Consider the following 26,715-nt stretch of genomic DNA (forward strand, 5'->3'; position numbering starts at 1 on the left):
CATTACATTTTGACATGTTTAAATAACATTTTATGAAAAACAACTATATTTTCCTAAAAGAAACTTCATGAAATGAGTGGAATTGTTTTACATTTTTGCAAATCGCTTTAAATATCTGGCTTAATGGAAGACAGCTGGGTTCTCCTATCTGCTTCTGTATTCAGTCTGTTCCAATACCACATGTCACAGAGCTTCTGGAAAACCACTGCACACTTGTGAGAGAATGAGAGTGGAAAAGACAAATAGCATCTTAATGGTTTTATGAAATTGGTTTTGACCTCATGGACTCCCTGAAACAGAGTCTCCAGACCACACTTGGAGAACTGCTGGTTAGTGGGCCTCAACTAGAAAGAGAGAGAGAGAGACTGTGTGTGTGTGTGTGTGTGTGTGTGTGTGTGTAGGATACGGTATTGCACTTAGGAAGGATAAGTATCTTAATTGAATACCTCTAATGGCCACTTCAGATCTGCTTGGTTCCACGCCTTATTCCAGCCACTGATGCCCCTTTGATCAGCCACAGGTGCCCCTTGACAGTGCACCCTGGAGAGAGGGGAGGTCAACCCCCAGAGGACGCCATGGAGCTCCATGTGGGGCAGGCGTCCGTCCCCCAAAGAAGCAATTGTGAGCTTCATTTTCGGGAGCTCCTCAGGAGGCCCTGGGAGATTGAGCTGTGGTCACCATGGCAATGGTGAGCTCAGTAGCGCATGCCTGAATTGGCTCTTCTCGGTTTTGCTCCATTGCTGCCCACTCTTCCCTAGTGTCACTTTCCAAATAGACTGCCTACGCACAAGCCTTTGTCACAGGCTCTGCTTTCATGAGAACCCCAGGCTGAGATGTGGCTTTTCTGTAAAAATTTTGCTTCAGTTGCAGGGCCGTGATATGTAATGCATTTCCCTGCTGCACGCTGTAGTTTAAGAAAAAGATTTGAGGAATGCCTGGATGGCTCAGTTGGTTAAGAGTCAGACTTCACCTCAGGTCGTGATCTCACGGCCCCCTCCGTGGGTTCGAGCCCCGCTTTGGACTCTGTGCTGACATCTCAGAGCCTGGAGCCTGCTTCTGATTCTGTGTCTCCCTCTCTCTCTGCCCTTCCCTGGCTCATGATCTCTCTCTCTCTCTCTCTCTCTCTCTCTCTCTCTCTCTCTCTCTCTCTTTCTCTCTCAAAAATAAACACTGAAACAATTTTAAAAAGAAAAAGGTTTGAAAGACACCATGTTTTACAATAAGCCTAAATAATAGCATAAAATACTCCCCAAATGTCAGCAATATAGACATTTTCTGATTTTGGCAAAACCCCCTCTAGTAATTAGATTACCAACAAGAATTATATTATAGAAGTCCAGACACGAAATCACCTAAATGAAAAGCCAACAATTCAAATCCAAAATTCTTCCCTCCCTAATTTCTTGACCTTACCTGTCTTACTGAGAAGTATCTCAATCAGGAGGCTGGGTTTTCTACAGAAGCCGATGCCTTGGGGCTCATTAGAACTGGTGTTACTCCTTAAGCAAATTGATCCAGCCCATAATTTCTTCTATGTGCCACTATTTCAAAGAGCCGATGGGACAAGCAGTATCATATTACCAGGCCCATGACCACAGAACTTGGAAAACTCAAGTAAATCCAGTGCTACTGCAGTTATCCCAGACCCAGTACATTGGGCAACACAGATGCCCTGTCCTAGGCAGTCACTTCAGCGCAGACTGGATGGGATGTGGGGAACGGGAGGCAGAAACAAAGAGATTCTTTTTGGTTTGTTTTCCCAAGGTGCAGCTCAGGCTGTGGCCGTTGTCAAGATTCTCCTTGTTCAGGGTAAAACTCAGGTGGATTAACCGTAGCACTATATATATACTACTTCAGAATGGGCAGACGTACTTCCCCCACCTTTCCAATCGGTGTAGACACAACAAAAGTTCAGCACTTGGAGATAACCACCAAATCAGAATGGAGCCATGTAGACAGAGACCGTGGATGTCTCTGGTCACCTGTGTGGACTTATGACCAGGGACCAAATGTTCCCTACCCCTCCATTCCTCACCACCACATAAGTCCCAGTGTTCCAGAAATGCAACGGAAACCTCAGGGACCGAAGGAGCCACAGAGTTCAAAATAATGGCTTTACAGAAACTGAGTTATAATTGGTGAGCAGATGCTTTTGTGGATCTGAGTTTTCCCCCTGTGAATCTGTTTCACGTGATGCAGGGGAAAAACTCCAGTAACTCAATACCTGTCTCATCAGGCTCTTTCTGCAAATCCAGTGTCCAAGCTCTGCTTGTATAGGTCAGTCACAGAGGGCCATATGGCCAGGGCTGGATGATGCCAGTTAAAGCATCAAATGGCACCCTCCAATTGCACCATAGTTGGCCAGGCTGGCCCACTTGTGTTATAAAGCCTGTTCACCCTGCTCCCGTGGCCGCTTCTAAAGGCCCCATCCTGCCTTCTGGCACTATAGTTTCCAGGACCCCCTCTTTTGACACCTCTCAGTGAACCACAGGTTGACATGCATTCCACTGGGGTGAACACAACACTCGTCGTCACTGTTCTGTGAAGGACAAGTGCCTGATGGGAATTCAAATACATTGTCCATTGGGGCACCTGGGTGGCTCAGTCGATTAAGCCTCCAACTTAAGCTCAGGTCATGATCTCACCTTTTGTGAGTTTGAGCCCTGCATTAGGCTCTGTGCTGACAGCCAAGAGCCTGCAGCCTGCTTTGGATTCTGTGTCTCCCTCTCTCTCTCTGCCCCTCCCCAACTTGTGCTCTCTCAAAAATAAACATTAAAAACATTTTTTTTAATACATTGTCCACCTTAATACTGATGGAGCCAGATGTTCAAGTGCTGCATAAAAATGAAGCCAAAACCCAGCTTTCTTCCTTAAATCTGATGTGAGGAGGGCTGGCCTGCAGAGTTAGACACGGCCCAGCCATCTGCATGCACAAGAGAGCGTGGTGCACTGCGTCCTGTGTGGTCCTGGCAGATAGCAGACAAGTCTTGTGCAGTCAGTGTGGCCATTTCTCACCCATCAGATAAGTCACACACCTGTGAGTGTTGAGTGTGGAATATAGTGCAGGAGTGTGTTCCCCCAATGCTTTCCCAAGAAGGCAGGCTGTTTTAGTCACTGAGGCAGAAATATGAGCAGAAGGATGATGGTTTCCCTACTCTGGCCACTTAGGTTGTCTCCTGTTTTCCCCTATTAGGAACAATCAGTGGAAATCTTTGTGGATAAGCTTTGTGAAATTGTGCCCTTGGGCTAGGTTCCTGACATTGGAATTGTGACAGGATCAAAGGGCTTGAACATCTTGAAGATACTTAAAGGGAGGAATAAGCCCACCAACCCAATCAATCAAAGGAGGGAGGCGGAGCACAGTGAAGCAAGGCTTTAATCAACGTTCTCGCAAGAGCAGGTGTCTGACGGATAGGCACAGTTGGGGCAGTTACAGCAGATAATTTATCTCCTACAGTGTAAGTCCCTCCCCTGGTTCCTCATTGGCTGAGCACCACAGAGGTAAGTCCCTCCCCTGGTTCCTCATTGGCTGAGCACTACAGAGGTTATAGCCTTACCTGGAAGTCGCCTATGCCCATGGAAGGCAAAAAGTAGTCCGACTGAGGGGCGCCTGGGTGGCTCAGTCTGTTAAGCGGCCTACTTCAGCTCAGGGCATGATCTCGCTGTCCGTGAGTTCAAGCCCCACGTCAGGCTCTGTGCTGACAGCTCAGAGCCTGGAGCCTGTTTCAGATTCTGTGTCTCCCTCTCTCTGACCCTCCCCGTTCATGATCTGTCTCTCTCTCTCTCTCTCTCTCTCTCTCTGTCTCAAAAATAAATAAACGTTTAAAAAAAAAAAAAAAAAGTAGCCTGATTGGAACAAAGGTACATTCTCTGAGGTGACAGAGACTTTCAGTCCCTCCTCCCTTTGTTCTTTGGCGCATGCTCATTGCAAAGGCTGCAAAAATAAGCCCATGAAACAGAAAGGGAAAGAAAAACCAGGAAGTGAAGTGTCTAAGGTTTAGGACCCCATTGTGGAGAGGGGGGAGGGGTTGTACATATTTCCAATAGGTTATAAACCTACTGTTAACTAGACAGCGTGGCTTTTATTTGGTACTTCTGAAAATGAGTCCTCTCCCTTACTTCTCACACTTAATATGTGATGTCAGACTGATCTTCAAAAAGGTCATATCTATTAAACACACTCCCTACAGTTCGCTGCTATACTGGTGTGATGGTTAATTTTATGTGTCGACTTGACTGGGCTAAGGGATGCCCAGACAACTGATAAAACATTATTTCTGAATGTGTCCACGAGGGTGTTTCAAGAAGAGATTAGCATCTGAATCAGTCTAGGTAAAGAACATCCAACCTCTCCAGTGTGGGTGGACCTCCAGTCCTTTGAGAGCCCCAGATAGAATAAAAAGTGGAGGAAGGGTGGATTTTTCTCTCTCTTCTTTTTATTTGTTTTTAATGTGGAGCCTTTCTTTTTTTTTTTTAAGTTTATTTTATTTATTTTGAGAGAAAAAGAGTGCGTGAATGGTGTAGGGGCAGAGAGGGAGAAAGGGAATCCCAAGCAGGCTCCATGCCCAGCTCAGAGCCTGGAGCCTGCTTCGGATTCTGTGTCTCCCTCTCTCTCTGCCCCTCCCCGTGCACGCCCTGTCTCTCTCCCTCTCTCTTGAAAATAAATAACATTTAAAAAAATTTTAATGAGGTGCATGGTTACCTAGAACAAAGTGCTCTCTCCCTTGTAGCAAGACAGCACCACCTGAGTTTCTTCTGGGCAGTACATTGGACGGGAGGGGAAGGGGTGTGTGTCACTTTGGTAAGGTGTCTTTCAAGGACATATCATGCCCTGCTTCGGCTCTCCTCATTTCTACTGTCCGGGGTGTGGATTTAATGACTGGAAATGGAAATGCCCCTTAGACCATGAGGTGCCCTTAGGAGTTGAAGCCACACAGCAGCAGAGCAAAAAGATTGAAAGAGCCCAAATCCTGACATCACACCAGCCCTGGATGGCCAACCTCCGGATTTGGACAGAGAAACGTCCTTCTATCTGGTTTCAGCCACTGTTAATTTTGGGTCGTCCAGTCACAGCCATAGCTAAACCTAACAATACAGTTCCCACCAGTGTTCAGGCACAAAGCCATCATCTTCTTCCTTCTGGAATACCCTGCTGATGGCCAGAATGGGCTTGGAGGTCTATTTTCAACTTTGAAATGGCCAAGAACCACCTGAGGAGCTGTTAAAATGCAGGTTCCCAGCTCTAGTAAGTCTGGAAGGCCCTGGAATCTGCATTTTTAACAGGCCTCCTTGGAGGCTCTGCTGGGAATAGGCCACAGACCCCATGTTGATAATGACCCTTGAAAACCACAAGCCTCGGTAGGGAGGGCCTCCAGGCTGCAAAGTCTCCTTGATCTGCACAGAAAGTTCCATTCACTTCTCCTCCAGACACACATGCACACCACCCCCTAAAAGAAACCTGGACCCTCTGCCAGTCTCTCCTTGATGGTATGGGAAGGGAAGACACTGTATGTTTTTCTTAGTGAATCTATAGCAGCAAAACATGAGCAATCTGCCACAGTGTGGCCGGGGAAGCATTGCCTGCTCTGCTTTTGCTAATGGAATAAGTACACGAATGTACGCGGTTTTAATCTGCATATTTGAATACAACTAGGCTCAATATTTTATACAAAAAATATTACAAAAATTTTTATACAAAAATTTATATAAGTATATAAATGTACCTATTTTTATATAAAAAAATAATAAATATACCTTCAAATGGCCAACTTTCAGGAAACAAAGCAAAAAGACTAGGGCTTTGGCATCAATGAGTCCTGAGTCCAAATCCCCGCTCTGCCACTTCCTGCCAGTGTGACCTTGGGCAGGTCACTTGACCTCTCTGACCTTCAGTTTCTGCATCTGTCAAACAACACCCATTTTATAGGATATAGGGAAACATGTTTGGCACATGGTAGGCCTTTAACGGTCGTCATGATTCTATCTCACTCTTTTCCTCATGCGGGCCACTGTCTATAATCTATGCCATTTCTCCACCCATTCTTTTTTTTTTTTTTTCCATTTTATTTATTTTTGAGAGAGACACAGAGAGAGAGAGACAGAGAGAGACAGAGCACAAGTGGGAGGGGGCAGAGAGAGAGAGGGAGACACAGAATCCAAAGCAGGCTCCAGGCTCCGAGCTGTCAGCACAGAGCCCGACTCGGGGCTTGAACTGGTGAACTGTGAGATCAAAGTCAGATGCTTAACCAACTGAACCACCCAGGCGCCCCGCTGGTCTGCTGCTTTTAATAAAGTGTTGATATAGTAAAACAAGACAAGGCTTAACTTTGTCACATCTTCAGAGACCGTTCTTCCCTTATAGGATGACATTTACAGAGTCCAGGAACTGGCACCTGCCAATGTCTTTGGGGGCCATTATTCAGGCTACCCCAATCATATATCAAGGTTGGCTTAAAATCCATGTCAGGAAACAGAAGAGAAAGTATTCCCTCAAGCCTGAGGATGAAAACCCAAGTGCTAAGGTTGGCACAGCACGACGAAGAAAACCCTTTATCTTTGATGGCAAAGTGTGCCACAGAATACCCCAAACCCAGAGAGAGCCGATGCCATAAGTGGACTGTGTTAGACAATAAATCCCTCTTGTGACTCAGAGAGAGAGATCAACATGCCCATACACAGTATTACTCTTCTCTCTCTCCTCTGCTGTCTCTCTCTACCCCCACCTGTCCCCTGTCCCCTCACCCCCCACTTGGCTGGACCACCACACTCATAGAAACCCTTTCCGATTTTGCCCCTGTCCTCAGGAAGAGAGCCTGCAAAGTTAAGAGTTTGGGTTTTGGATGAGAACACAAGCTCTCGAGTCCTCACTTCACCTCCTGGGTGGAGTGGGAGGCCTTGGAGAGATTTCCCCTCCCCCCACCCTGAAAGCTCCGTTTTCTCACGTGCTAGAGGGATACACCTACCTTGAGATAATCTTGAGGGTTGAATCAGGTAAAGCGATGAAAATCCTGGAATCACAGATCCTGGCCCACATCTGTCCCTGCTGCTCCCTGTCCACACCCCACACCCCGTCCACACTGTGTCCATCTCTCACCGAATGTCCTCTGTGCTACACACACAGGGCCACGCACACACTTGGTTTTTACTTCACTTCCTGAGAGTTTGGCTGATTCATCTTGGGTCCTGGGTTTCTAGCACAGACAACAAAGTATATGGTTATTGAGTGAAAAAGGAAAAATTCAGAGGCTCCTAGCTGGAATCATCAGAAGCATTACAATTAAATGGTTTTGAAGGTGGAATGAGGGAGATATAAACTTTTCTCATATTTTTAAGGAGTCAAATCATTTAAGGCCGTAAATATTTAGGATGATCAATATGGAGATCTTGTAACGACCCGAAATTTCCAGAAAGCCATCATTATTTGTCTTCTACTTTCAAATTCTGGTGCCTTTTAAGATTTTTTTCCCCCTGAATTTACTAAATTTATGAAATCAGTTTGAAAGCTACCTCAGACTGAATTCACTGTCATCTCTGAACGAGAAGATTAAATTTAATGCTCGTGAAAGACAGATGAACTGCCGTGGGACAAAAAGGCAATCAGAAATAATGGCCTCTGACCACAAAGGGCCACAAATTAAAGAATTGTCAACCCAAGATAGAGATTCTATCAGTGACGAATCTGTCATTTCACTTGCCTACCGATCTAGCACAATTATGGGAAAACTAACAGAAGTGACCTGAGTGAACAGACAGACTGGGGCCATTTGTTTCTTAAGTGAAATTTCCAGGCACCTAGCCCCAGCCTGTGCTTTTCCATCACTGCTGACTGGCAGTTGGCAGAGAGAGATGACCTTTACTTAACCTTGAGAATAACTCTATTCCTTCCTGGCCAGAATAAGGAATGGATGTCAAGGCCTATTGACAATCCATTTGCAGGAGTTACTGAATGTTTGGTCTAAGTGGATGATATCTCTGCCTTTCTGAACTTTATTTTACAAAATAAATATCTCTCCTAGGCCATCTTGGAAGTTAGAGAAGGCCACACACCATGTACGGATGCCTGACAAATTTAAGAGGTAACTTCTACCTGTTTTGTTTGGTTTCAGGTTGTTTCTTGGGTTTTTTTCTCGCTCAAACATTCATCTGAATGAATATAGAGAAATAACCAACTTTCATCTGCCACTTCTTATGGGAAGACAATCTACTTTTGTTCTTTTGGGCATTTAGAAAATGTTTGTTGCTGTCAGCAACCCAAAAGGTAAGTGATTCCAAAACAAATGCTAAATCAAGCACTGCTTCTCGACTTAACTCCTTTTCCCCCAAAATCCCTGTGTAATGATTTGTTCAAAGATCTGAAGTAAACGAAATCGGATCAGATATCCCATCCCTCAAAGAAAATGGTTTCAGTGAAGTTAAATCCCCAAACTTGCCCTCTTTTTCACCTCTCCAAGCCATCCTTATCAGAAGCTTCTTGTCACCAATAAGATTAGTGGTAGTTAGTGCATTGGGCTAGATCAGATTTTTCATGTTGGATTAATCATGAAAATGCCAAGAACCAAATAACTTATGTGATTGAAAGGTACTGAAGAGCCCATCAGCCACACAGTCTATGGATCAACAGACCATATCAGAAATGCCCTTGATTAAAGTTCGTAAGATTTTGGCTAAGATCATTTCATGATTATAGCATTTTAAATCTACATAAGTAATGAATGTGGAATGGTATCTAATGACGGATACTTTAAATATTTGCATTGTTTTTAATCAGTATCATTTATTTTTAAAGTAATACACATGCATCATAGAGATTTCTTTTTTTTTATTCTTTATTTATTTTTGAGAGAAAGACAGAGAGATAGGGTGCGAGCAGGGGAGGAACAGAGAGAGAGGGAAACAGAATCCGAAGGAGGCTCCAGGCCCTAAGCTGTTAGCACGGAGCCTGACGCGGGGCTCGAACCCACAAACTGCAAGTTCATGACCTGAGCTGAAGTCGGACGCTTAGCTGACCGAGCCACCCAGGCACCCCGAGAATTTTTAAATTATAGAAAACAAAACTAAATCAACCATAACCCATCACTCAAAGATATTCTTAATTGTCTTCTATAAGCCCTTCTACATGTGTGTGCAAACAAACAAAAAACAAAAAAATACTGTGAATATAATTTTGTGTGCCTCATTTTTCAAATAACATTATATTATGAGCAGTTAATAATTGCATAATATTGTGGCATATGGATGCACCATAATTTCACAAATTCTCTATTAAAGGACTCTAAGGATCGTTCTGATTTTCATTTTTATAAATGTCAGTGTAACAAATATCCCTGTATAGAAATCTTTGTTCTTATCTCTGATTATATCTCTTGGAAATGTATTTGAAGGGTAAGCGATATGAAATTTCTTAAAGCTCTTATTACCTATCGCCAAATTGCCAGGAAGCTAACCTCCGTTTTTACATTTCCACCAGCAAAGCGTGACTGTTCATTTGTCGACATCATGTATTGCTAACCTATTTATTTATTTAATATGCATTTTAAGCTTTAACTATTCAAGAAAATGATAGTAGATCTTCTATGATCATTTTCAGAATAACTAAATAAGTTCAAAGAAATTTGAAGGCAATGATCTCTTAGGAATTTAGCGAGACTTATTTAACATGTAAACCAGAACTAAGAGCTTCCTGGCAGGTCTAGGAGGTAGAAATGACTTATCTGCAGGGCATAACTTAAAGTTTCACCAAACTCATGCAGGAAATCCCCTTCACATACAAACTCATGCAGGAAATCCCCTTCACATACAAATTACTTTACAATAATGAAAAAGGTTATGGGGCTGGTTCAAACTTTGAGCCCACCTAAGTTATCTTTTGCAAACAATGTGCAATAACTCTCTGGAATATACAAAGACCTTCACCTGCAGTGAAAAGAGCCTAGCAAAGTCTGTTAAAGTAACAGAATGCAAGGAGACGACAATGATCTCATTTTAGACACAAGCCAGTCGTTAAAGTTAAAGCCAGTCTATCCTGTTCAATAGATCTCAGTTACATTTTTTTTTTAAGTTTATTTTGAGAGAGACTGTGTGCATGCACATGCAGGGAAAAGGCAGAGAGAAAGGGAGAGAGAGAATCTCAAGCAGGCTCCATGCTGTCAGTGCAGAACCCAACACAAATGGCAAAATCATGACCTGAGCCGAGATCAAGAGTTAGATGCTCCACCGACTGAGCCACCCAGGCACCACATTTTTTTTTTAAAGAATACAGAAACCACAATTCTAAAATAATGCTTAAATTATATAATTTTGCTTTGGGGGACTTACAAGATACTTTATAAATATTTAGAGCCTTAGCATCATTGTCGTTATTAACAGTTGTTGAAGCACAGACCGGTTGATGGAAGGCCAGATCAACCAACCATGTTACCCAATCCCTATTCTTATTTAAAAAAGGAGTGCACACCTGTGATGAGCACCAGGTGTTGTATGGAAGTGTTGATTCACTATATTGTGCAACTGAAACTAATATACTGTATGTTAACTAACTGAAATTTAAATGAAAACTTTAAAAAAGGAAAAATGATGGATTAGAATCCTCTTTTCCATTCTTTAGTTTTTTTCCCTAGTTGCAAGATACAGTATCTTTTTAAAAAATATTTATTTATTTTTGAGAGAGAGAGGAGTGAGCAGGGGAGGGGCAGAAAGAGGGGGACATAGGATCCAAAGTGGTCTCTGTGCTGACAGCAGACAGCCCAATGCGGGGCTTGAACTCAGAAACCAGGAGATCACGACCTGAGCCAAAGTCAGATGTTCAACCGACAGAGCCACCCAGGCACCCTGCAAAGTGTAGTATCTTTGAGAAAATCCTTCTTTATTTCTTTTAAAGATTTTGTGTTTTTTTTAAACATTTATTTATTATTGAGAGACAGAGAGACACAGAGTGTGAGCAAGGTAGGGGCAGAGAGAGGGGGAGACATAGAATCCGAAGTAGGCTCCAGGCTCCGAGCTGTCAGCACAGAGCACGATGCGGGGCTCGAACTCACAAACTGCAAGATCATGACCTGAGCCGAAGTCATTGGCCCAACCAACTGAGCCACCCAGGGGCCCCTTGTTTTTGTTTTTTAAGTAAACTCTATGCCCAATGTGGGGCTCTAGCTTATGACCCTGAGATCAAGAGTCTCATGCTCTAACGACTGAGCCAGCCAGGTGCCCTGAAAATCCTTCTTTAAATCAAATTCCATCCTGGCAACATTTTGTCTCAACCAGTAAGTGCCCAAGGTACAAGAAGTGTCTTTTTTTTTTCTTTAATGTTATTTATTTTGAGGGAAAGAGATGGAGGAGGGGCAGAGAGAGAGGAAGAGAGAATCCCAAGCGGGCTCAGCACTGTCAGCACAGAGCTCAATGCGGGGCTCGAACTCATGAACCATGAGATCGTGACCTGAGCCAGTATCAAGAATCTGACACTTAACTGACTGAGCCACCCGGGGGCCCCACAAGAAGTTCCTTTAAAAAAGGTTTGCAGACCTTTACAAGAAAGCTGTTTTTTTTAACTTTTTTGTTAACGTTTATTTATTTTTGAGACAGAGAGAGACAGAGCATGAACAGGGAAGGGTCAGAGAAAGAGGGAGACACAGAATCTGAAACAGGCTCCAGGCTCTGAGCTGTCAGCACAGAGCCAGACGCGGGGCTCGAACTCACAGACCTCGAGATCATGACCCGAGCCCAAGTCGGGCGCTTAACTGACTGAGCCACCCAGGTGCCCCAAGAAAGCTGTTATGAAAATTCCTGTTTCAGAACTGGACTTTAGTAGAGATACTGCTATCACAATGTCCTGGATCCAGCCATTAAGCCCTCCCGATGGAGTCCAGGATGAAGCGGTCCCTTTTTGGCTGTGCATGTGTTATAGGAAAGGGGCAGGTAGGAAGCCCTGATGCGACACTTAAAGCACTTCAGTAGCTTCTCCTTGCCCTTCAAATGCACTCCCGGGATGGGGGCCTCTGACTGCCCACCCTGCCTGCCCGACCTGTCTCCCCTTGCTCCGCCCACCCCACCTGCCCCACCTGTGTCCCTTGCTCCGCCCACCCCACCTGCCCCACCTGTCTCCCCTTGCTCCGCCCACCCTGCCTGCCCCACCTGTCTCCCCTTACTCCGCCAGGTTCTTTTCTGTTTTAGCCCTCCAGGTTCTCACTCCCCTCAGGGCCTTTGCATCGGCTGTTCCTTTGCCTGGAAAGCTCCATCCCCAGCTCTGCCTGGTTGGTTCCTCCTCACCCTTTAGGTCACATCACACACCACCCTTCTTAGACCAAGTTTTTCCCGTTATTCTCCATCATGTTTTTCATGGCACAAATTGCAATTTGTAATTTAGAGCAATGCTTCTCAAAATTTCTGGAGTATAGGATGAATTTTTCTAAATTTGCAACCCATTGCAGATCTATATTTTTGTAAAATATATTAGAAATGAATTACTAGAAAAATAAAATGAAAAAAAGACAAACAATAGAAGCCAGATTTTTTTTTTTTTTACTAGACTCAATGAACATAAGATTACTCTATCAAATCACTATAGAAGTTTCTAGGGGTGCCTGAGTGGTTCAGTTGGTTAAACGTCTGACTTTGGCTCAGGTCATGATCTCACAGCTTGTGAGTTCAAGCCTCTTGTCAGGCTCTGTGCTGACAGCTCAGAGCCTGGAGCCTTTGTTTCTGCCCCTCCCACCCCTCTCTCTCTCAAAAATAAACATTAAAAAAATAAAAATAAATAAAAAAAGAAGTTTCTAAACACTTCTCTCAACTTCTGTGTTACCTCAACTCAAGCTGGTAACACAGATCTGTGTCCCAGCTCTAGTCCACAGACCCTACTAGCCCATGCAGCTGGATAATCATTGGTTTGTCCCCACTGGACTATTAACTCCATAGTGGAAGGGACCTCATCTGTCTTATTCACCACATGTCCCTAAGGCCTAAAATGTACCTGGCAGGCGCTAGGTGTTCAACACATTTCTATTGAATGGCGTGAGTGGTTGAATGAACAACCGGTCACTATAAAAGAGGGTGTATAGAAAAGAGGGGCCCGATGGGTGGATTGGCTGGGTTGGTCACTGTTGGCCAAGTGGCTGGGTGCTGGTGGTGAAGTCTGCAGGCATCATGGGGGACCAGCAGGGGCCCAGGAATGACTCAGCAGTGCTCTCCCTGCCCAGGCTCATGAGAGGCCCCAGGAGCGGGCTTTGCCAACATAGCAGCCTGGTTTTATCCCAGAGTAGCTCTGCTCGGCCTGTCCCCCGTGCTCCGACTGGTAACCCTCTGATCTCTGATCAGATTCCCTCTGAGGACCCCGAGTAGAAATTCCACTCAAGATCCATTGCCGTGCACTGGGAGGGGGCAACGGGCTACCTGAGGGGAGTTTCAGAGAGTGAGTCTGGGGAGTCAGGTTTGGGTGGAGTCAGCTGGCGGTCAGCGGCCCTCTGCTCCGGAGCGGGCCATGCAGCCTCGACACTGGGCCCCAGAGGGAGGCCAGCAGGGACTCAGGCCCGAAACAGAGACAGAATCTGCAGGGTGGGGGTGGGGGAAGCCGCTGGTGGGCTTGCAAAGGTGGCTCCTGCTGTGTAGGGAAACGTGAATTGAGGAGAGAGCTGGCTCAGATAGAAACCCACAGCGGAGATAAGGCAACTAAACTTTTCTGGACTTAGCAGCCTGGCCAGGAGAAATGTTGTGGGCAAAACACACGGTACAGAGAGAAACAGGCAAGTGGGGGGCGGGGGGCTGGCCCCAGGGGCCTCCAGGACAGGACGGGGAGGTAACGGCGAGGTCACACAGGCCTGAGCAGCCAGGCCTCCTTCTCACGGGGGTTGGGAGACAGCCCGGGACCAAGAGGCGGCTGCAGAAGAAAAGCCTGCAGGAAGGAGAGAAGAGGGAAGCAGAGATGTGAGGACGAGGATAGGAGGGTGGGCCGGGCCCAACCACCGTCTGAGCAGAGCCACTGGGTCCGACATTCAGGTCAGGCCATGGGGTAACCTTGGGAGACGTCCTCAAAACTCCCTGTTTAAAAGGCCCCTGGGAAAGGCAGACAGGCCGGGAAAGCGATCTTGTACAGTCTCCAGGGAGTCTGTCGTGTGCCCAGATTTCCTACTTTGTTTCTGTGTATTTTCCTGCGGCAGTGAGCAGCAAGATGTTTCAAATAAAAAAGGCCTACTGTTTGGGGCGCCTGGGTGGCTCAGTCAGTTGAGCATCTGAGTTCCCCTCAAGTGATGATCTCACGGTTGGCGAGTTCCAGCCCGCTTCGGATCTGCTGTCCCCCTCTCCCTGCCTCTCCCCCTGCTTGTGCTCTCCCATAAATAAAAAAATTAAAAGGCCTGAGTTTAAGGTGACCTATGAGAAGGTGTGATTTCTGTAGGTAAATGAGAACAGCCGTTTCACGTGTTGAGTCCAGGACAGAAAGCAGAGGGGAGCCAGGAAGACACAGGAAGTCACTCAGCCCAGGGTGGGCGGTGGAACCTGGTGCCACAGGCCACAGAAAGCAGTGGAGCTTGGAAGAGGCACGGTGGCTGCATCGCCCAGTGCAGAGGGAGGGAGGGACAGGACAAGGGGGCAGGCCTAGAACGACAAGGAAGACAGGGGCTTCTCTGGCAAGAGGATGGGCTCCAGGCGGTCGGCACCCCGGGCCAGGCCCTTCCAGGGCGTCACGTCGGCCCATGCAACTGGCTTGTGGGCACAATGGTGTAACCTTAGCCACGGTGCTGCGTCTGTGATGTAAGAAGCATAAGTCTGCAATGCTCTTAACTGTGTGGCCATGGGCAGCCCTGTGCTAAACGTCCACCCCCGAGTGTTGAGGATGCCTGTTCCGGCCACCGCGCAAATAGAATCACCCACCCTCGGAACCCCCAGAAGTGCTGGTGAAAGGGGCCAGCTTTCCGAAGGACAGACCTGAGGCCCCCATGTCTATGCCAGTAGTCCTCCCCCTCTCTGAGGTGGGAGAAACTATAACTTCACCTTCCATTGTCACCCCAGATCTTCCCTTTCTTCCTCACTGATGTCAGCCTGGTAGGCAGCAGAGGCAGAGAACAGGGTCACTTAGTTGCTGCAATGCTCATTCACCTGGAGCTGGACAGACACTCTCTTGTTCTACTCTTGAGGTCCTTCCTCAGGCCAACCCGTGGCTGTGGGTTCCTTGCTCCTCCCTCAGCACTCTCTGACAGGGCCACCCCTCCTGCGTGCCACCAACAGAATCCCGGGGTCTTGGGCACTGCCCCCAAGTGTCTCCAGCAAGGGTTGAACGGTTTTCTCATCTGTCAAGTGGGCACCATAACAGTCATGACATCATAGGGTCTCGTGAGACTGTCACAACAGAAGTCCTTAGAACAGCATCTGGCACATGGTAGGTATTCTATCGGTGTCATATGAGTATGTATCACTCTTGTTGAAAAAAACATAACATCTCAGGGCAGGAACCGTGAGATCATGACCTGAGCCAAAATCAAGAGTTGGACACTCAACTGACTGAGCCACCCGGACGCCCTATTCCAAGTTTTTATTTAAGTTCCAGCTAGTTAACATACACTACAGTATTAGTTTCGGCTTCTATAGGTCTCCTTATTTTGAACTTTTGTGTGGAGGGAACATCTATAGGGCAGGAATGCAGCTAGGTGTCAGGAATGCAGCGGAACCAGGAATTGACCAACCAACAGGTTTCTCGGCCACTCATCTCTGTTCCTCCAAGCACGTCTGTTTCATTTCTCATCTCGCTATAGATTAACCTTGTCTACTGCGGGGCCAGACGTGTCCACTCACAACTCCGAAATGCTCGTGGTATAGACCCACCCACGTTCCTAGGTTGGCTTCCCTGGTGAACTGAGGGATGGTCCCCAAAGAAGAGGGAAATGATTGTGAGTTGGACGTACCCCCCCCCAAAAGATGTCTACTAGAGGACAAAAGAGAGCATCAGTAGGAATTCATCGCATGCCGATATCAAAATGACAGTCGGAATTTCTGTCCTTTCTGAAATGAAAAAGCAAAAAACTAAAACATTAGATGTCACGATCGGTAGAATTAAATCAAGATATCTCTTGGACTAATGCAAAACGATATTTTCTTTTATTTGGACCTGAAGTTGGAAGCCATTGCACTCCAAATAACAACCAAGGCACAATGGCATAAAGAAAAGGCACGGTCCTGATCTCAAGGGCTTGGACTATTCAGAAGCTATTTTAAAATTTCTGAAGTTATTTTTATTGCATCTACTGTTACCTTCTTGTCACATTTTAAATATTTCGTTGGATGTATGAGGTGAAGAAGATATCTTTTCTTTTGTGTGTGTGTGTGTGTGTGTGTTTTTTTTTTTTTTTTTTTTTTTTGAGACAGAGAGAGACAGAGCATGAGCAGGGAAGGGACAGAGAGAGAGACACACACACACAGAATCCGAAGCAGGCTCCAGACTCTGAGCTGTTAGCACAGAGCCCAACGTGGGGCTCAAACTCGTGAACCCGTGAGATCAAGACCTGAGCAGAAATCGGACACTTAACCTACTTGAGCCACCCAGGCATCCCAGAAGATAGCTTTTCTGAGTGATGCGCTTGGAAATGGTCAAACCATACTGAAAAGTACTCAGGGTGATCAAAGTAACTGACAAAACCGCTATTCCAGTGAGCTTTGTGGCTTCCCTTGTGCACAGAATAATTGTGCTCATTTTCCTGGTTAATTGAGGAAATCCTCCGTGTATCTCCTATTTTTATTTTAGTTTTATCTGAAAGAGCCAGCGGAGAAGCAAATGGAAGAGTAAGAAAGAGCAATTCATTAAACATGGGATTCTCAGGGCACCTGGGTGGCTCAGTCTGTTAAGTGTTTGACATCAGTTCAAGTCACGTTCTCACAGTTCATGAGTTTGAGCCCCGCGTCGGGCTCTGTGCTGACAGCTCAGCCGGGAGCCTCCTTCGGAATCTGTGTCTCCTCCTTCGGAATCTGTGTCTCCTCTCTCTCTCTCTCTCTGCCTCTCCCCCGCTCACACCCTGTCTCTGTCTCTCAAAAATAAATAAATGATTTAAAAAATTTAATATAAATAAATAAATAAATAAATAAATAAATAAATAAATAAATAAAATTAAAACTTGGGGGGGAAAATGTAAATCTACAGAAACCAAAAGCAGATTTGTGGTTGCTCAGGGTGGGAGAGGAAGGAGCTGATAACTAAAGACTGTGGGGTTTCTTTTCGAGATGATGAAATGTTCTAAAATTTACTGTGGTGAGAGTTGCGCATATTTGTGAATGTACTAAAAAAACCACTGAGTTGTACAATTTAAATGAATTACAGTATATGTGAATTCCATCTCAATAAAGCTGCTAAAAAATTAATGGTTGGATGGAAGAAAACTGGTTTTAAAACAAAAAGCTATCTGGAACACCTGAGTGGCTCAGTGGGTTAAGCATCCGACTCTTGATTTTGGCTCATAGTTTGTGGGATCGAGCCCCATATTGGGCTCTGTGCTGACAGCACGGAGCCTGCTTGGAATTCTCTGTCTCTCCCTCTCTCTGCTCCTGCCCCACTCCTCTCTCTCTCTCTCTCTGGATTAATAAGTAAACTTAAAAAAAAAAAAAAGCAATTTAAGTCAGCCACATCTATATCATCTTAAACATGGAAAACTAGGAAGGGCTGGTTGACTAACTTGGTCTCTCTCTCTCTCTCTCTTTTTAAAAAAAATTTTTTTTTTTTTAGATGAGCTCCCTGCCCGATATGGGGCTTGAACTCATGACCTCGAGATCAAGAGTCATATGCTGTACTGACTGAGCCAACCAAGCACCCCTCACCTGTTCTCTTGATAAAGACTTCTCCTCTTGTATTAACAAACCAGCTTTCTAATGGTGAGTGAATTTATATTCTTTGCATTCTTATATGTTATAAGGATGTATACTTCTTTTTAAGTTTATTTTTATCTATTTTGAGAGACAGCAAGTAAGCAGGGAAGGGGGCCTGGAAAGAGGGAGAGAGAGAGAATCCCAAGCAGGCTCCACACTGTCAGCGCAGAGCCTGACGTGGCTCAAACTCATGAACTGTGAGATCATGACCCGAGCCAAAGTCAAGAGTCAGACGCTTAACCGACTGAGCCACCCAGGGGCCCCTAAGAATATATATTCTTATGCAATAAATAATTATTTAAAAATGTTAAGTTAGCCCAAAATATGGGATCCCAAGGGCGCCTGGGTGGCGCAGTCGGTTAAGCGTCCGACTTCAGCCAGGTCACGATCTCGCGGTCCGTGAGTTCGAGCCCCGCGTCGGGCTCTGTGCTGACCGCTCAGAGCCTGGAGCCTGTTTCAGATTCTGTGTCTCCCTCTCTCTCTGACCCTCCCCGGTTCATGCTCTGTCTCTCCCTGTCTCAAAAATAAATAAACGTTAAAAACAAAAAAATTAAAAAAAAATAATTACTTTCCATTTCATAAACCTAAGCAAGTAGGTCATTAGCTGTCCTATATGTCTTTGTACTAAATATTTGCCATTTTACAAATAACAAGTTTTCCACAAAACATGTTCTGGGCAGAGCTTTAGAACACGGCCATGGTTTATCAAAACAGGAAAAGTGTGACCGAATTCAGGGAGCCCATCTGACTCAGAGAACATAATTTCTGTTCAGCCACTGGCAAATGAGAACGTCAAACATTGTGGCAATTTTTAAAGCAAACCAAAGCGGACAGTTAAGAGGGTATGGTAACTTCTCTTAAAGCTGAAGCCGGTCTCTTTGGGACACTAGGGTGTTGTAAAAAAGAAAGAAGATGTAGTCATCGCTTCCCGTCTAAACACTAAGACATAATGGACACTATTCCAAAAGCCGCTCCTTCTAGGGACTAAGTACCTCGGAGACCTCAGAAAGAACAGGCAGCAACAGGAGGAATCCAAATAGAAAGAAAAGAAAACTGAGACCCCCGCCCCCTCCTGCCACAGCCTGGTCTATTAAGGGTTGTAAAAACCCCGAGGCCCAGGAATTCTGGTGAGCCCCTCAAATTCCCAAAGGCAGGCAGGAAGCTAGAAGTTTCCTTGTTTTGAGAGAAAGTTTTCTCCAAATCCCAGTGGAAAACCAGTCCGGAGACCAGGAAGTGAAACTGATGTGGATGCTTTGTTTGTTGGGGCAAATCCTCTGAATTTCTGAAATTAACCTGTGCCGTGAAAACATCCTGCTGGAAGGCTGTGGGTTGCATTCGAATCTCAAGGTGTCGGCTCAGGGATAGGCTATGACACGGGGTAGTTGATGAGCCCAAGGCCACCCCAGAAGAACTGGTGGAGGCAAGGCCTATAGGCCCTCCTGGGAAACAGCCACGGAACTCCAGAAGACAGCCACGGAAGGGCCGTCCAGGAACCGAGAGCCTCAGCCTGGTATCCTGTGCAAATAACTACCTGAGACTTTTTACTAACCCCAAAATAAATTTATTTCCAGATTGTAGGGGGAAATGGAACAAACATAACGCTTTCTCTGAGATCAAAGCCAAGGCAGGGATACAAGCCTTGCTCATTTAGACTCCCGCCCAGGCGCAGACAGGAATGCCAGAGAGCTCGCAGCGGCCTCATTTCCTGAGGGCTGAAACTCACAGGAGATGGTGTCTTCAGAAGTTATGTTTGTGAGACATCACACTCCAGTGACTTCGTGACTGATATTCAATTGTCCTGCCTATGCCAGTGTTTGTTCAGGCCAACTCTGACGAAGAATGAACGTGTGTTTATATTTAGAAAATTTCTGCATTTGAGTGTATTTACTCTTAAATCACTTCAAGTGGCTTTCTTGATTTTAGCAAACTAAAATGATTTATACTAAAGCTAACCATACACATACCCTATGACCCAGGGACTGCTCCTAGATACGTACTCAATAGAAATGCACACACATATGCACAAAAGGCATATTCAAAAGAATTCATAGCGGAATTATCCATAATAGCCAAAACCCTGGAAGCAATCCAAACATCCATCGACAATAGAATGGATAAGTAGTGATATACTCCTACAATAGAATACCCTAGAACAATGAGTGACTCTTAGGTACACAATCTTGAGTAAAAGAAACCAGACACAAATAAGCACACACTGTATGGTAAATTTCAAAACTGGGCAAGAAAAATCAGTGGTATTAGAAGTCAGAATAGTGGCTATCCTTGGGGAAGGGAGTGAGTGTGTTAGCTAGGGGAACACATAAAAGGAGCTTCCGGGGTGATGATAATCTATTTCTTAACCTGGCTTGTATTTAAAAAAAATTTTTAGTGTTGTATTTATTTTTGAGAGAGAGAGAGAGAAAGAAAGAAGCAGGGGAAGGGGCAGAGAGAGGGACAGAGGATCCAAATCGGGCTCCATGCTGACAGCAGTTAGCCCAATATGGGGCTTGAATTCATGAACTCAGATCACACCTGAGCCAAAGTCAGACGCTCTACTGACTGAGCCACTCAAGGCATCCCCCTGGCTTGTATTTTAAAGGCTGTGTTCTATTTTAAAATTCATCAAGTACCGGGAAACCCAGTTAGCTTAGTTGGTAGAGCGTGGGACCCTTGATCTAGGGATTGCGAGTTCAAGGCCCATGTTGGGTTGAGACATTACTTAAAAACAAAATCTTTAATTAAAAAAATGAAATTCATCAAGCACTTATGATTTGTTCACTTTTCTGTATCTGTTGTATGCTGATGAATGTATTTTAAAAAATACCTTTTAACGATCTATATGGTAGGTGTAACTATTGGATCAGTATATTGTTTGTGGAAAACTATGTAAAACTTTTGCATTTGCAGGTGTAGTGGATGTACTTGGAGAGACCCCCAAATTATGACAGCTGGTGACCATTATTGTTTGGTATTGTTAGTAATGAGCCCCAAGTCTTACACCTAACTTAAATCCGGGTCATAACCCTACCACATTGTTCAAAAATGTAATCTTGGAGTTTAAAGTAACTTAAGATACTCACCGAAAGATCTAACTTCCTGATGGCCTGGATCTCAGCAAATGGTCTTCCTTTCGTGTCTTACTTTGGAACTGAAGTCATCATCCTGAACATACACCTGAGACCTCTTCACCTTTTTGTGATGGATGGCTCAGAGGTCACTGCAAGTGTGCAGAAGACAAGGCCTTGAGAAACCCAGAGAGTCAAAAACGAAGGGTGTCAGGGAAGAAACCAAATGATTTCTTTAGAGCTTTCTCCTTTGAGTTGATTTTTTTTTTAATATGGGTTTTTTTTTTTCATGCCAAAAAAAGATTGCATTATTTGTTTAGTGGCTTAATGGGCAAAAAAAAGATACAAATACTGTTTTAGTAGTTGAGTCTCAGCTTTTTAACAGCTTTATTGGGGTGTAGCTTATGTACCATATATTTACCCAATCGTGGCACTGCACAATTCAATAATTTTAGGAAATTTATAGAATTGTGCAACAATCACCATAATCCAGTTTTAGAACATTTCCATCACCCCCAAAATTTCTTTGCACCCATTGTCAGTCAATCCCTGTTGTAGGAGGGCACTCACTCCCAGCGCTAAGCAAGCATTCTGCATTATACACATATATATAATGTATAATGCATGTTATATAGCCGTATATAATATATAATTATATATTATGCTTTGTGATTAAAGACTTGCCTTTTCTCTTTTTTTTCTTTTGTTTTTTCTTGCTTACTTAGATTTATGTTCAGGGCCTATTAACAAGAAACAAGCATGCCTTTCATTCTGCTGAGGAGCTCAGCACAATGGGACAGAAGGCAGAGGAGAAATCACATGCTTAAGACAAAGCTTTTGATTTTCTTTACCCATAATCAGAGAGTACAATCTCCTTCGTGGAGCAGTTTATACGAAATCTCATTATAGGAAGACAGAGGAATGGAGAGTAGCTGGGGTGTCCTAAAGCAATCGCCTGTGTAAGTTGGCCAGCATGAATTTGGGGGAGCTACAGCAGTTGTCTAGTTAGCAGGAGTATCTTCTACGAGTCAGCAACCCCCACAACAAGTGCTCAGAAATGTGCATACGGAAATGTACATCCTCAAACAGGTGTCCTCCTCTCTGGTCTTCCTCCCAGGGTCCCAGCCACTGTGACAGCCTCCCATCTGACTTTCCTGTGCCCAGTCTTGCGTCTCTACAGAAAGAATGCTCAGAGCACAAACCTGATCCTATCACTTTCCTGTTCAAAACTCTACAAGGCTCTTCTCCACAGCCCTCTGTGGATCGGCCGGGCCCCTGAGCTTGCTGCACGAGACCCTTCGACCTGGTTCCTGAACAATGACTCTCTTTCCGAGCATGCTGCAAGCCTTCTCTTGACATTTCATGTAATGGAACCACGCAGGGTAGTCTGTGGTATCTGGATTCTTTCACTTGGCACAATGTTTTCACGGTCCATTCATGTGTCAGCATGTTTTACTATTTCATTTCATCTCTTTTTATTACTGAATTATATCCCATTGCATGGATAGACCACATTTTATTGATCCATTCACCAGTTGATCTACATCTGGATTGGTTTCAGTTTGGGATTCTTGCAAATAAAGCTGCTATGGACATTGGTGTCCGTGTCTTTGTGTGGACAAATGTTTTCGTTTCTGCTGGGTAGACACCTGTGAGTGGTAGTGTTGGGTTGTGTGGTAAATTTATGTTTAACTTTTTTTTTCTATTTGGATTTTTTATTTATTGCAGTAATATTGATAGACCAGTTAAATAAAGCCTGAGCCTCCAAGCATTGCATATGCTCATGTTATACATTTATAAATCTATCCATTTAAAAATATTTGCTGAGTGTTATAATGTTCTAAGTTTTGTACTGAGAGAAGACTCAACTTGAAAAGAAGTGAATGATGTGACACATATAATGAAACTTAAGCAAGAATTCTTTTTTTGGGGGGGGGGATATTTTTCATTTTATTCTGTTTTATCAGTTTTTTTTTAACTTACATCCAAGTTAGTTAGCATATAATGTTATAATGATTATAGTATAGCATATAGTGTTATAATGACTTCAGGAGTAGATTCCAGTGATTCATCTCCTACGTACAACACCCAGTGCTCATCCCAACAAGTGTCTTCCTTAATGCCCCTTGCCCATTTAGCCCATCCCCCCCACCCACCTCCCCTCCAGCAACAGTTTGTTCTCTGTATTTGAGTCTCTTATGTCTTGTCCCCCTCTCTGTTTTTATATTATTTTTGCTTCTCTTATGTTCTTCTGTTTTGTATCTTAAATTCCATATATGGGTGAAATCATGTTATCTGTCTTTCTCTGACTGACTTATTTTGCTTAGCATAATACCCTCTAGTTCCCATCCATGTTGTTGCAAATGGCAAGATTTCATTCTTTTTGATGACACAGTAATACTCCATTGTGTGTGTGTGTGTGTATATATATATAGACCACATCTTCTTTATCCATTCATCCATTGGTAGACATTTGGTCTTCTTCTGTAATCTGGCTATTGTCCATAGCACTGCTATAAACATTGGGGTGTACGTGCTCCTTCAAAACAGCACACCTGTATCCCTTGGATAAATGCCCAGTAGTGCAGTTTCTGGGTTGTAGGATAGTTCTATTTTTAATTTTTTGAGGAACCTCCATATTGTTTTCCAGAGTGGCTGCACCAGCTTGCTTTCCCACCAACAATGCAAAAGGGATCCTCTTTCTCCGCACCCTTGCCAACATCTGTTGTTGCCGGAGTTGTCAATGTTCGCCACTCTGACAGGTGTGTTGGTATCTCATTGTGGTTTTGATTTGTATTTCTGATGGTGAGTGATGTATGTTTTTTTTGTTTTTTTTTGTTTTTAAAAATTTTTTTTTAACGTTTATTTATTTTTGAGACAGAGAGAGACAGAGCATGAACGGGGGAGGGTCAGAGAGAGGGAGACACGGAATCCGAAACAGGCTCCAGGCTCCGAGCTGTCAGCACAGAGCCCGACGCGGGGCTTGAACTCACGGACCGTGAGATCATGACCTGAGCCGAAGTCGGATGCTCAACCGACTGAGCCACCCAGGCGCCCTGAGTGATGTATGTTTAACTTTTTAATGAAATTGCCAAACTGTTTTCCAAACTGTTAACCATTTTACGTTCCCACCAGTGATGTATGAGGCTTCCAATTATTACTGCACATCCCCACCAATACTTGTTATTATCTGTCTCTTAAAAATTGTAATCATTCTAGGGACGCCTGGGCAGCTCAGTTGGTGAGCGTCCGACTCTTGATTTCGGCTCAGGCCATGATCTCATGGTTCGTGGTTTCCAGACTCATGTTGGGCTTTTCCCTGACAGCACGGAGTCAGCTTGGAATTCTCTCTCCTCTCTCTCTCTGCCCCTCCCCCTCTTGCGCATGCACTTTCAATCTCTCTCTCTCTCTCTCAAAATAAATAAATAAGCATAAGGAAAATTTTTAATGTAATCATTCTAGTAGGCGCGTGACAGTATCTGTGGTTTTAATTTTCATTTATGTAATAGCTAGTTGTGTTAAGCATCTTTTTTAAATATTTCAAACTATAAAATAAAATCTGCTTGTAAAGGTTACTGTGTAATGATATAATGGAATATTACAATAATATCATATTCTAGATTTGCCCAGCAAACTCCAAGGCAGTTGAAGTTATTTTTATAAATATCCATCATTTTCGTAATCATCATAAAAAGTTAACCTATTTATGCGTTGGTGTTTCACCAGCAATTCTACAAAAATGAGTCACACAGACAGAGAAAAACAGGTAGTTTTTCCTTTTGCTTGGGTATATTATCTTCCTATCATGGGGTGGGGGGTGGGGGGAGAGATGATAGAAATAAGTTGCCCAAACAAACAAACAACCCCTCTGATTTCAGTTGGTTGTTCAGGGTCTAAAATAAAATAATGGAAAACTCTTAGTAGAGTCTATATAATTAGCATGGCAGGGATGAGCTACAGAAACAGCTAGAAAAAGCATCATGAGGCCCATGGTTGGCGTACAAAGCTGCCCCGTCACAGGGAAGTGGGGACGGAGCTGGGCCTCATTGCTGGAAAGGGGACATGTTGCCGGATGCGGGTTCTGTTCTCAAACTTGACTCTTGTTGTAACTGAATTTCCTCTGTATGTAAAGGCATCAGGTGAGTTCAAGAGCTTGGTTGAAACCTTACCAAATTCCTGGAAACTTCTTGGAACCTGCAGAGAAGAGTTCTTAGACTTTCTCCTCCAGGATGGAATGTTCCAGATCTCTTTTCACATTTCCATTTCACAACCCGTTTCATTGCTAATGAAGTAAGCTCCTAAACCCTTTTACAAAATCTCAACTCAAGAAAAATGAAGAGCCCACTGCCCACGGTCACTCACTGGGCACCTCAGCACTCCTGAGCTCTAGCCCATTCATAAAGATCTAAAGAGGGGCCTCTGGGTGGCTCAGCTGGGTAACATCTGACTTCAGCTCAGGTCATGATCTCATGGTTCATGGGTTCAAACCTCATTTTGAGCCCCACATTGGGCTCTGCTCCGACAGTGTTGAGCCTGCTTGGGATCCTCTCTCTGCCCCTCCTGCACTCGTACACACTCACACTTTCTCCTTCTCTCAAAAATTAATTAATTAAAAAAAAAAGGTCTCAAAGAAAAGATTGGCCTTGTTGGTAATGTCGTTCTTTTCCTCTGGAACTTCCTGGCCCGTGCACCTTCACCCAACCCCTTATGTTATTTTCTGGCTGGAGGAGACCAGACATGTTCAGGACAGGCTTCTAAAAACTGTGCTCTTGTTCCTGCTTCTATATGTACACACAATGGAATCGGGCCCCTGTCCACCCGTAGACGAGTATGGAAACAGTTGAAGAAGTGTTATTTCTCATAGCCCCAAGCTGGAAACAAACCACATATGCACCACAAGGAGAGGGGATGGACACATGTAGTACAGCCACACAGTGGGGGTCTCTTCAGCAGAGAATGAGACCCCTACAACTGCCCACACAGTTTGAAAGAATCTCACAAACGAATGTCAAGGAAAGAAGCCAGACAGGAAAGAGCACATGTCCTGTGATCCTACTGATCCCAAGTTCAAAACCTGTCACATGGAGTCTATAGTGTAAGAGGGGGTCATGACCGGAAGGGAGCACATGGACTTATCCTAGGGGGCTAGTTGTGTTTCCTTTTTTTTTTTTATGTGTTTTTTAATGTTTATTTATTTTTCAGAGAGAGACTGAGAGACAGAGCATGAGTCGGAGAGGGGCAGAGAGAGAGGGAGACACAGAATCCAAAGCAGGCTGCAGGCTCTGAGCTGTCAGCACAGAACCCGACGTGGGGCTCGAACTCACGAACCGGGAGATGAAGACCTGAGCTGAATGAAGTTGGACACTTAACTGAGCAACCCAGGCACCCCTAAACCTTTTTTGAGGTTTTTTTTTTCAATTTACTTATTTTGAGAGAGACAAAGAGAGAATGAACAGGGGCAGAGAGAGAGGGGCACAGAGGATCCGAAGCAGGCTCTGTGCTGACAGCAGAGAGCCTGATGCAGGGCTCAAACTCACAAACTGTGATATGACCTAAGCTGAGATCAGACCCTTAACAGACTGAGCCACCCACGTGCCCCTACTTGTGTTTTCTATTTGATCTGGAGTGCTGTTTGCATGATCATATTAACCTTGCAAATACATATCAAGCTTATGCCATATGTTTTCACAGGTGTCATTCTTCAATAAAAAAATTTACAATGAAAAATTAGCCTGGAGGGAAGAAAGGATGCTTTATTTCTTAATGTTAGTATTTATAATAAAATTGCTATGAAATTTCCCCTAAAAAATGTGTTTTTCAA

At 44.4% G+C, this 26,715-nt stretch overlaps 1 protein-coding gene across 3 annotated transcripts in view; it reads left to right on the forward strand.

Moving 5' to 3' along the window:
- The window catches only part of LOC101081568 (phosphatidylinositol glycan anchor biosynthesis class P), a 36,382-nt gene extending 12,775 nt beyond the window's left edge, over window positions 1–23,607 (forward strand). The window contains exons 5-7 of one of the 3 annotated variants that reach the window (XR_006584794.1): window positions 8,106–8,257; window positions 17,690–17,835; window positions 23,545–23,607. The gene's annotated coding sequence lies outside the window, so the exon portion shown is untranslated. Of the gene's footprint in view, window positions 1–8,015; window positions 8,076–8,105; window positions 8,258–17,689; window positions 17,836–22,011; window positions 22,490–23,544 lie in introns of those variants that run through there. The other 2 variants (XR_006584795.1, XR_006584793.1) reach the window with 2 other exon arrangements.
- The last annotated feature ends 3,108 nt before the right edge of the window (window positions 23,608–26,715 follow it).

Source organism: Felis catus, chromosome C2, assembly GCF_018350175.1.
Source record: "Felis catus isolate Fca126 chromosome C2, F.catus_Fca126_mat1.0, whole genome shotgun sequence".
NCBI classification, from domain to species: Eukaryota; Metazoa; Chordata; class Mammalia; order Carnivora; family Felidae; genus Felis; species Felis catus.